This window comes from Amborella trichopoda, chromosome 3, assembly GCF_054954075.1.
Source record: "Amborella trichopoda isolate Santa Cruz 75 chromosome 3, AtrichopodaSantaCruz75HAP2 v2.0, whole genome shotgun sequence".
NCBI classification, from domain to species: Eukaryota; Viridiplantae; Streptophyta; class Magnoliopsida; order Amborellales; family Amborellaceae; genus Amborella; species Amborella trichopoda.
In genome coordinates, this window is record NC_142338.1 from 40,865,396 (window position 1) to 40,876,395 (window position 11,000).

Consider the following 11,000-nt stretch of genomic DNA (forward strand, 5'->3'; position numbering starts at 1 on the left):
ATCTAGCGATTAAGAAAAATGCCGATCTGATATGGGATCAACCGATTTGAATTGATTTTTAGAGGAACCAATCCGTTGGTTCACTATAAGAACTGGTAGGTTCATGGGAGGAATTGGTCAATTCCTTTAAGAACCGCCCAGTTCCTACCAGGAACTAGTCAGTTCCATGTAATTTTTCATCTTTTAAATTTTAAATTTTTGAAAATTTTATTTACTGCAGGCTCCACATTTCCCATATAATTTTTATTTATTATAGTTTTTTTATTTTTAAAAATTTACTAGAGGTTCCATATAGATGGAGTCTCTATCTTATTAGGCAGAATGCCTTCTACCGTGGGTTATCAATTTACCTTTAAGTGCAAAAATGAGTTCTTTGCAAGAAAGAATCGCTTCTACTAAATAGGGATCAATAACTTTCATTCAAGCAATTTATGTGCTTACAAACGATTTGACCGGCCCTGCTCCTATCATGATAGTTGCATATTTAGATGCTACTACCATACAATCAAGAGCATTAACCGCCAAAGATATCTATCCAGCAATAGATCCTTTAGATTCAATATCAACTATGCTTCAACCTTAGATTGTTGACGAGAAACATTACGAAACTGCACAAAGAGTTAAACAAACTTTACAATGTTGCAAATAACTTTAGGACATTATAGCTATTCTTGGACTAGATGAATTATCCGAAGAGGATTGTTTAACTGTAGCAAGAGCACAAAAAATCGAACGTTTCCTATCATAACCCTTTGTAGCAGATATATTTACTGGTTCTCTAGGAAAATATTTTGGTCTTGCAAAAACAATGAAGGGGTTTAAATTGATCCTTTCCGAACCCACTAGGTGAAATGGAGTATGCATGGGATAAAATTTTTAAAGTTTAAAATTAGAATATGTGGGCTATGAACATATACCCCACCTAAAATCTATCGATTTATCTATCTCTTCTCTCTCTCTCTCTCTCTCTCTCTCTTTCTCTCTCTTACAAAAAATACAAATAAAGATCTCTCTACTTTTATAGGTTCGATTTAAAATAACTGAAAGCAATAAGACTACAAATACAAAATTCAAGTACATTTAATATTTAAAGGAAAAATTTGCATACGTAGTCATCTAGGTACAAAAAAAGAACAAGATAAATAAAATTAAAAGAATTTTACATTGATTTTAAAATTGTTCTATAACAAAACCTACAAAATGTAAGTCCTACCATTTCAAGTCATCAATTTGGTGCATTTTTTCCCTCCCCACCCCCCTCCTCTCTCAATTAGGCAAGAGATAGAACATGAATCTGTGGGTATGAGAGTGAGACATTTTAGAGTGATGACATTGGTAGGTAAAGCTTAGACTTGAGACAGAGAGACGATATTTTGGTTTGGTGTAAGAGAAAGATCAAAAGAACTTTTACAGAGACCATATGCCTATGTGAAGTTTAGAGAGAGGGATAAAGAGAATTTATACACAAAGAATTTGATCTGGTGCAAGGGAGAGAGTGTGTATGAGCCTGTGGGTATGAGGAAACCATTTAGAGAGAGCACATGGGTATGTGAGGAAGAGAGAGATAGAAATATTAGGAGACCACTTAGAGAGAGTATATGGGTATGTGAGGCAGAGAGAGATAGAAATGTCGTTTAGAGAGAAAATGAGGATGGAATATACATCACTTTCCCCTAAATCCGCTTTGTCCTCTAGTTGAGGGCCGAGGATTGCGATAATCTTTTGGAAGAGGGTAGTTCTTTCCTCTCCCATTTTAAGTGACTACTGTGGTAGCCATGGAGGTCTTTGCCTAATTGCTTTTGAACTTTCCTTTATTTGTATTTCTTCCGATGGTTATTGGTTAAGGACCAAACCCTAAGCCTTCCATGTGACTTTCAAGATTCACAATGTTAGAGACCATGTCACTAAAGGTTTGAGGGTTAGATGCTTGCAAATGCAGTACGATTTGTGGCCTCATGTCCTTAATGCACATGTGTACCTCTTGTTATTCAGATAACGGGTTGGCTTTTCCCACATTGAGATTCCACCACTGAATGTACTAACATGTTCATGTTCCTTTTATTTTGTGTTGAGGAGCTCCAACAGTTAAACGTCCCCTTTTAGTATTGCGGAAGCGTGTTAAGATTACCTCTTGCATCTGTCTTCAAGTAAGCATTGATCCCAGTGGCAAACAAGAGTACCAAGTAAATACCGGTCTTGACAATGATTGGACAAATTGCCACATTAAAAGATATTTATTGTTGGTGGTGTTTGCGCAAACCGATATAAAGTGCATCAAGTGTTGATGAGGTGAACGAACCACTCCCATCAAATTTTGGAAGTTTTGGTTGTTGAAATCCAATTAGAAAGGGTATCTCATCGACATACGTTGGGTATTGTTTTTTATAAGCATCTATTGGTCATATGCTTAGAAGGTGCGAAGACCGAAAACTTTCCATTACCAAGTCATGAACCATTTCAGCTGACATGGTGGTACCCACAGGTTGTGGAGGCAGACGCAGTACTGGAACATTAGCTGGTTGATTTCCTGCACTTAGGTTGGAAGATTGCAGCTTTGAGGTGTCACCCAAAGTGGTTGACACATACACTATTCTCAAGACTTCGAGTTCAATGTACTGTGCTCGGAGCTCTGTTTCCTTTTGAGCCAGCATGGCCCTCAAGTGTATCACTTCCTTTGGTTCCTTCAAGGGGTTATCTGCTCTAACATCCACCATCACATTTGCTATATAGGCTCTTCCAATGTGAATCCAAATGATTCATTCTCTGATGTCTGTGATGCCGTCTCCAATTGTTCAAATGATACCATTTGGGTGTCCACTGATACTGACTTAGCTTTTTAAGCCTTAGTCACACTCTGAGTAACATACTTAGTATAAATATGGACTTGGCGTTCTAATTGTATTATTTCTTTCTTGAAAGCTTGACAAGCGGACATTTATCATTTGACAAAAGAGATGAAATATCGTCAAAGTTCAAAGCGACTTTGCCTTCTCAGGGTTTCATATCTTTCTCAGCATGTCATTTTTTAGGGCGCCACGGGTCTACCGCAGGCCCATGCGTGAGAGAGAGAGAGCAGAGAGGAAAGAGAGAAGAGAGGGTATCATGGCTCGCCGCAGGCCCGTGCATGAGAGAGAGAGCAGAGAGGAAAGTGAGAAGAGAGGGAGCATCATGGACCTTCCATGGGTTCGTGAGGGAGAGAACGAAGAAGAGAGAGAGACAGGCCCACTACGGGCCTGAGAGAGAGAGAGGATGTGCACAGACCTGCAGTGGGTCTGTGTAACAGGAAGAGGGGGTAGGAGAAAAAGAGGGAGGAGAGAGAAAATAGAATAGAGAAAGAAAGACAAAGAGAGGAAGAAGAGAAGGAAAAAGAGAAAGAAAAGGGAAAGAGAAAACGAATAGAGATAAAAAAGAGAAAAGAGAGAAAGAAAGAGAGGGAAGAGAGAGAGAGAGAAATAAGAGAGAGAAAGAGACAAAAGCGAGTATGGACCTAGGTCGGCTCGGGTCTATCCGCCTTTGAGCATCCTCTTTGATTGCTCCTTAGAGAGGGGGCTTGACCTTAAGTGTAGGGGGTTAGGGTCTAGGATTGGGGTGAGTGGGCTTAGATGGACTAAGATGGCTAAGGTGTAGTGTAGTGTATTGTTGTAGCTTAAGGTAGTATAGAGTGTAGGGTGTATAGTAATGTAGGGTGGTCTAGGGTGTAAAGTGTAGGGTAATGTTTACGCTCCGATCTGTGCCGATCTTTGGGATGAGATTTGCTCAAATCTTAGCAAACACTAAGCTATTTTTGAAAAAGTAGAAAAAATGGGGTCGTTTGAATTGTAGGCTCAAAAAATCCCAAATCTATACAGATCTGGTCTTTTTTTGAATCCACTGACAGTGCCAGCTTCAAATCCGTATTTCGACCTAAAAACGCTTCTAAATTTAATCAAGTCTAATAATAATGTAATTTTCAAAAAAAAAAGAAAAAAAGAAAAAAAGAAAGAGAATTAAATGAAGAAAAACAAACTAAATTAAGCAAAAAAAGTGATATTTACCTCTATGGACTCAAAACCTGGAGTTTCATGCTTGGATCAGGCCGTTCTTCCGATTTGTGCCACCACCTCCTTATTTTGAATATCTTTGCTTGCTGGAATTGGAAGATCTAAAGTTATTTTGACCTAGATCTAAGGTTCCTAAGGTAGGGAGAAAAACTGAGAATTTTAAGTAGGGTCTACCTAGGCTTTTATTAGGATTGGAAGAGAATTTCATTAGTTTTCTAAGGGTTTTGGGATCTTCAGATGTTGAATATGAATTTTGAGATTTTTTTTGATTTTTTGGGAATTTCCCTATTTTTTTAGTAATTTTCTAAAGGGTTTTTTTTCCTATTTTTTGGTATTTTTGGGTAAGTTTTCTAATTTATGAAATTTCTAAGGGATTTCTTTATTTTTTTTAGTCTCTCTTTCGTCCTCCTTTTGGGTTAGGGAGAGGGGGTATTTATAAGACTCAATTGATGATTTTTTTGGAAATTTGTGGATTTATCTTGGAGTTTGAGCATTATCTAATTTAAGAAAACACCTTTATTACATCATAAAATCTATTGAGGCTGCGTCTGCATTATCAAGCCATGTATGGGCCTACTGGGCCACGTTACTGGCCGGCCCACGACTCGACACTTGGGTCTCACAGGGATAAATTGTTATTTGTTATATCTTTTATCCGTAGGTTTCATTCAGAAAATTCTTGGACCGTTGGAAAGATCTCGAGCTCTACTTTATGATGAGATAGGATTTGGGTAATTATAGAGTAATTAAATTGGGTCTAGGTTTCTGATGGTCTACTCGGATTTGTGTGGTCCTTTAAGACCAAACTTAAGGTTTTTAGAAGTTCCCTTAGCCATAATCTCATGGGGGTGTCTACAGGTGATGTAGGGACTAGGGTGGTGTAGTGTTATGTGGGGATTAGGTTGGTGTAGTGTGATGAAGAGACTAGGGTAGTATAGAGACTAGGAAGTAGGAAGTTTGGGGTTTGGAACCGAGGATTGGGACTAGAAAGTTCCCAGGGTAATCTCTCTTTAGGCAAATGTTTCTCTCTCCTCTATCTTGAGTTTGGAAGTGGGTTAAAATCAAGACCAAGAGCTCAAATATTGATTGATTTCCAAAGATTTTCAAAACTCTATTACAAAATGACTTGATTTGCTTATATAGAGCATCCATGAAACATGGGTGGATGCTCAAAACTCACCAAAATTGCTTAAAAATATACGATTAAATGAATTAAAATAAAATCCCGATTTCGTCCAAAATGACCAATATACCCATTGACACTTTTCACGGAATGACACAATCATCCCTCTTGGAGGGCCTCATGCCATTGCTATGCCTCGGGAGTTTTTTCGGATCCTTTCGGTGACAATTTGGGTGATCAAATACCGTGGAACTGCTGCTTGCATCAGCACAAACATTTTGATGTCTATAAATTGGCTTGATTCAGAGTTTCAAAGTCGATCCCAAAATCTGGTCAAGTTCATAAAATTTTGAATTTTGGATCACCGATGTAAAACGATCTGTCTCATTTTGAGCCTTCTTTTTTATCACACATTGAAGAAGACTCTCTCACGATCATTTTACAATCAAAACCGTCCGATTTAGTCGTCGTTTAAGCACTTTCCAAATTAAGGAGGTCGTTGGAAAATGGGATTCTAGCGACCAAAAAACTTGCCTTCTTTAACCTCAAAATTAAGCGTCTTTTGTGCTCCGATCATGTGTAAATTCTATATCGAATTGAATCCCTAGGAAGCGCGGTCGCAACAGACCCATATTTGCGATGATCTGATATCGGGATCTCAAGATATAACCTCTTGAACAATGAGATGTTTCTCCAAATTCTCTCTAAAAGTTCTCCTATTTAGGGCAATGTCATGAAGCATACCATATATCAAAACGAGCGGCTCGGTGAGATCTTGATCGTGTCCGAATTTGAGAGAAATTGGCTTTGAAACATGTAAGTTATGGCTATTAAAAATTCATCTCGAAATTAAAAACTGGTTTACCGAGGCTACACAAGAATAGTGTAAAACCCACTCATTTATGATAAATAAGGCTTAGAATGGTCATGGTAAGTAGGATTGAGCAGAAAATTGGTATCTGGTGGTTTTTTGATATTCTTGATCTAATGGAAGTGGTCTGGTATTCATCTAAAGCCCCGATAATAGGGATGTAATTATAAGGTCAATTTTCAGCATGATAAGAACTGGAATTGAAAACCGAGTTTCATCCTGATTAGTTTAAAACTTGTCAAATTGCGACAAAACTTTATGCATGTCATTAGGGCATCCAAAGCTACCCTCTCATGTATTTTGAGGCCGATTTGACACTTTTTTTGATAAAGTCTATTTGGTTATTCGTCACGTTTGACGTGTCATTAGGGCATCCAAAGCTACAGATTGGTCCATCGGCATTTTTTGTACCTGCGGGACTGGGTTATGACTGCCTCCGTTATTATTCATCCAGGGGATACAAGTATGTCAAAAATATCATATAATAGACGGGCCTCACGTCATTTAAACCAATTTCGCCTAGATTTTTCATAAGATTGAGCTAGTCTACCTCCTAAACCTTTAAACGGTAGTTTGATTCAATTTTGACCAATTTTTTGGTGTCTATATCAAGTTTTCCTAGGTTTCTATAGCTCGGTCTATTGGTATAGATTTGTCCAGACTGGTTATGAATTATAGGCTATGGTGGACTACAGTCTACTAGGTTATCATAGTCTGTGGGGCTTAGGAACTTTGGAAAAATAATCAATTCCAAATTGGGTGTCTACAATTAACCCTCTTTGTCATACCTTGTTTTTCACGGATCAGGTGAGCGAAAAAGAAGTAAACACCTACAATATTTCTTCAATCATATCTTCTATAAGATCAAATGGTCAGACGGCATACCAGTTGATATGAGCTCGTCTTGGGGTATTTCTTCACACAAGCTGCGATCAGACTCCGAACTAGATTTTCTGGACATGCCATTTAATATGAGGCTATCAATTTCTTAATTCTTGAATTTCTGAATTCTTGAATTTTAAACTTGGCCACTCTCAATAATTCCCACTCCCTTTCTGGGTTTTTTTAGAACCATGTCTCAAATTACCATTTTAATTGGAATGGTTTGGGATGATAGTTCTCTAATTCAACCAATTCTCTTGGGTCTTGAATTTAGACTCTTCCATCACCAATATTTTGTGCTCATCTCCTGGCACTAGATTGCATCTTGATCAAGAAATCTTAGACCAACCCTCCAACTCCTTTGTTATCGAAATTTTTTAAAAGGGAGAAATTTTGAAATAGTAACTAATTGGTTATTATTTTAATAAAGAAAATAAATTTTTTGAAAGCACAAGACACGCAACTTTAATTAATTTTTAATTGTTTCTTTTAAGATATATTTTGAAAGGGGCGGTGAAAAGAGATTTTGGAAAAACCATTTTCTATTTTTAAAAATATGTGTGGGTCTTACGGTTGAACCACTTGTCACCCATTTATTGGACCTATGAACTTGGTCAACCTTGATTCCGACTGACAAGGTGAGGAATTATCAACTACGCCATCTTTCAACAATAGATCTTATGTTGCAACCCAAAAGAGACTTCTTCGAATTTTTCAAACAAACCAGTGTCTTAGAGAATGTGGGATATCGCCATCGGTACGTAGAATCTCCTTCGACTTCCAATTTTGTTCATCCACCAGCAGCCCTTTGAACTTCAGATGGCTAAGGTCTTTAAGATTCACTAAGAGAATTCCTTAACTATGATCTATTAAACCGATTCCTCCGGACTTAGAACTTGTAGCACCTATTTGATATGGATCCCCATTTTCTTTGACTTTTGGAAAAATTTGTCCTTTTGGATTTGTAAGCATCCTTAGTTTTTGGATTTACTTTTTATTTTTTGATTTTTATTTTTTTCAGGACTCTTATAGGGTTTCTTTTGGATTTTTAGCTTGGTGGCCTATTTTCCAACTTTCAAATTTCCTTTTGGATTTTCAACCCAACAGACCTTTTATTTTCTTTTTTTCTTTTATTTTCTCTTTTCCTCCTTTTTTTTTTTTTTAATCATATGATCTGACTATGATAAGTGGTTGAGGCTTTTGACTAGAAATAGTTAGATGGGGTCTTCTTTTCTTGCTTGAAATTGATAGTGCTTATCGTTGTTGTGGCATTTCAACTTTAGAACCATTGTTAAGTTTGGTGATAGTCAAAATAACCACACCTACATTCATTTACAAAATTGAGGGTATTATGGGAAAAGAAAAAAAGGGTTTTCTTGGTGAACAAGAAAGAAGCCCAAGTAATTCCTTGAAAAGAGGGCTAAGCAAGACATAATATCCATCATTTTGAGAGTCACCGCTTTTGGGGTTATGGGAAGGGATCTCCAAGATAGAGATTGGTCTCCAAGAGAGAGATATATGACCTCCGAAAGAGAGAATATTCCCATGAGTTTTGCGTTAGTAAAACTTCCACTTTAAGAGAGAGAGAGAGAGAAAAAAATTTTTCCAGTTACTCTCGAGGTTATCTTTCCGATAGCAGTATTACGGTGGCAAAGTAGGGATTGATCGACGATGTTGCTTAGCTTGGAGAACGAGTTTAAAAGGGAAGATCGGTGATAGTCTTTTACTGATGTTTAGAGATAGGTATTATCTTGTAACCTAATACTATAATCTTTATTGTGATAGTGGATTTCTACTTGTCGAGGCCGTGGATGTAGCCCTATGGGGTGAACCACGTTAATAGTGATTTGTTGTAGTGTGTCTTTTATGTTTGATTTATTTCTTCCACATGATTTATAGTTGTATTATTCTACTTTGCATTTAACCAATCATGTACACAATTTTGGATGGAATCCCAGTATTTGGGATTCCCAATTCCGCAAGCTAAGGGTTACTGAGAACCCTAGAACCGTCAAGACTTCCTTTTATCCCTTTTAGAACACAATCATTTTTTTCATTCTCCAAGTGGCACGGAGGTTCTAATTATAGTTATACTCAAATTTCTCTTGCCCAAGTTGGTATCTAATACCTTTTTAGCAATAGTCGCCAAATTCTCGTTAAACTTGCCATTTAAATTGCCCCAGTTTCAATTTTGAATCACTCTCCCCCTCAATCTCTTGCTTGGATAGGTATGCTCACCGGTTTTCCTTATTAAAAGGATAGTTCTTGTTTTCGTTCTAAAAAAAATCTAAAAGCATACTCATAAAAAAGCCAACCTTTTTAAAAGCGCGTACGCCCTTTCTTTTTCTACGTGAAAGGATCGTCTCCTGAAAAGCAAGTACATTGATAAAGAGTGTCAAATGCTTTTTCCATTCTTTTTGACTTTTGCAGGTGAGCCCAAGAATGGACCCCAACTCCTTTTAATTCATTCGCAGGTCCACAAAAGATAAGGCAGGCGGCTAGCTCCAAAACAATTGCAATAATTGACACCAAGAGAAACCTACCAAGCAAAAGTGAATGTTGGTTTGAGGAATGGGGTGGGGGTAAATGAAATAAAAAATTGTGAAGACAATGGAAAAGACGAGGAAGAAGTATACAATGAAGCTATTTATCTTTTAGTCACAATTAATTTTAACCGTTTGATGTGAAATTTGAAAGCTTCATTTATTCTGTTGACCAAGCTCAAACTTCAAAAGAAATTTTTTTGAAATTTGTGACATACTCAAACTATCAAATTTCATATTGAATGGTTGTTAGTAATTGTGACGTTCTTTAATCAAAGGTAAATAATCTCATTGTATACAATCCCAAAAAATAGGAATGTTGATGTTAGAGGAAAAAAAAAAAAAGAGAAAAAAAAAAAGAAAAAGAAGAGGGGTTTTACCAACTTCTGCAATAACAATATTTCGTATTGTAGTTTGGTAAAACCAGCTTCCGAAACCATCATATGTGGTCAGTGGACAGTTAGAGAGCGCCATTTGTCCTCTCTAAGGTTCCATTAACAGTTTCTCAACAATACCTTTGATGTGTAGGGTGGGAGAATGCCGAACATTCCAAAAAGAGAGAGGCACTGAGTGTTGGAAATTGGTGGGTGAGAAGGGACAAAATAAAATAATTCTTCTCAGGTGAAAAAGTTGAAATTTCAATCATTCCGTGTTCAAGCCTGAATGGATTGCTATCGTAATACAATATTTAGGCCGCTGCAATGACTAAGATAACAGAGAAGTTTGGACCAGGGCTTTTGGCATTGGCCATGACTTCACCAAAGGAAATAAGATATGGGAATTGTGGCATAAATACAAGGAAGCATAGAATTATAAATAGTATCTTGCCCATACAAATATACAAGTTTTACGTGATTCGGAACAGTAGAGTCACTCTTTTATTAGAGAAAAAAAGAAAAGCTTTCTATGTTCCCTCTACAAGTAGAAGTTCTATCCTCCCTTTATCCAACCGTCCATTTTTTAATGGAGGGTTAAGATTGCTCCAATCACAATATCATGTTTCTACACTATTTTTTTTAAAAAGTTTTTTCTATAAACTATTTTGACACCAAAATTTGGACGTCCATTCCTCTATTAAACTCGTACTAACGAAAAATATAAAAAAAATATTTTCAATAAAGTAAAATAACAAAAATACCCCTAAAAGTTTTAAGGAGTATTTTGGTAATTATTTTTTATCAAAAAATTATTATTAATATTTTTTATAGGTGCGTTCCAATGAGAAGATAGCACGAACCAAATTTCATATTAAAAAAACTAAAAATAAAAAACTTTAAGACGTCGGATCTAAAATCAAACGGTGAGTAACTCTCTTGAAAAAAAATAAAGAGCTGGATGGTAGGGAGAGAATAGGACTTCTATGTTGTAGCGAACATAAAAAAACTTTTTCCAAAAAAAAAATTCATAATACTTACCGAAAGTCACAATGATTCGTGGTCTCTCATCGGGTACCCAAAATCGTTCGTGGGGCCTCATGAAATGGTGCCATACGACAACTACCAATGCATTCCAAAATACCGCAGATGTCCGTTGGTAAAGGT

General features: G+C 36.8%; 1 long non-coding RNA gene across 1 annotated transcript; it reads left to right on the forward strand.

Moving 5' to 3' along the window:
- Positions 1-8,320: 8,320 nt before the first annotated feature.
- LOC148782881 (uncharacterized) lies at positions 8,321-9,580 on the forward strand. Its single transcript, XR_016052199.1, has 2 exons — positions 8,321-8,659; positions 9,347-9,580. It is a non-coding gene; the product is annotated as an uncharacterized LOC148782881 (long non-coding RNA).
- Positions 9,581-11,000: the final 1,420 nt, after the last annotated feature.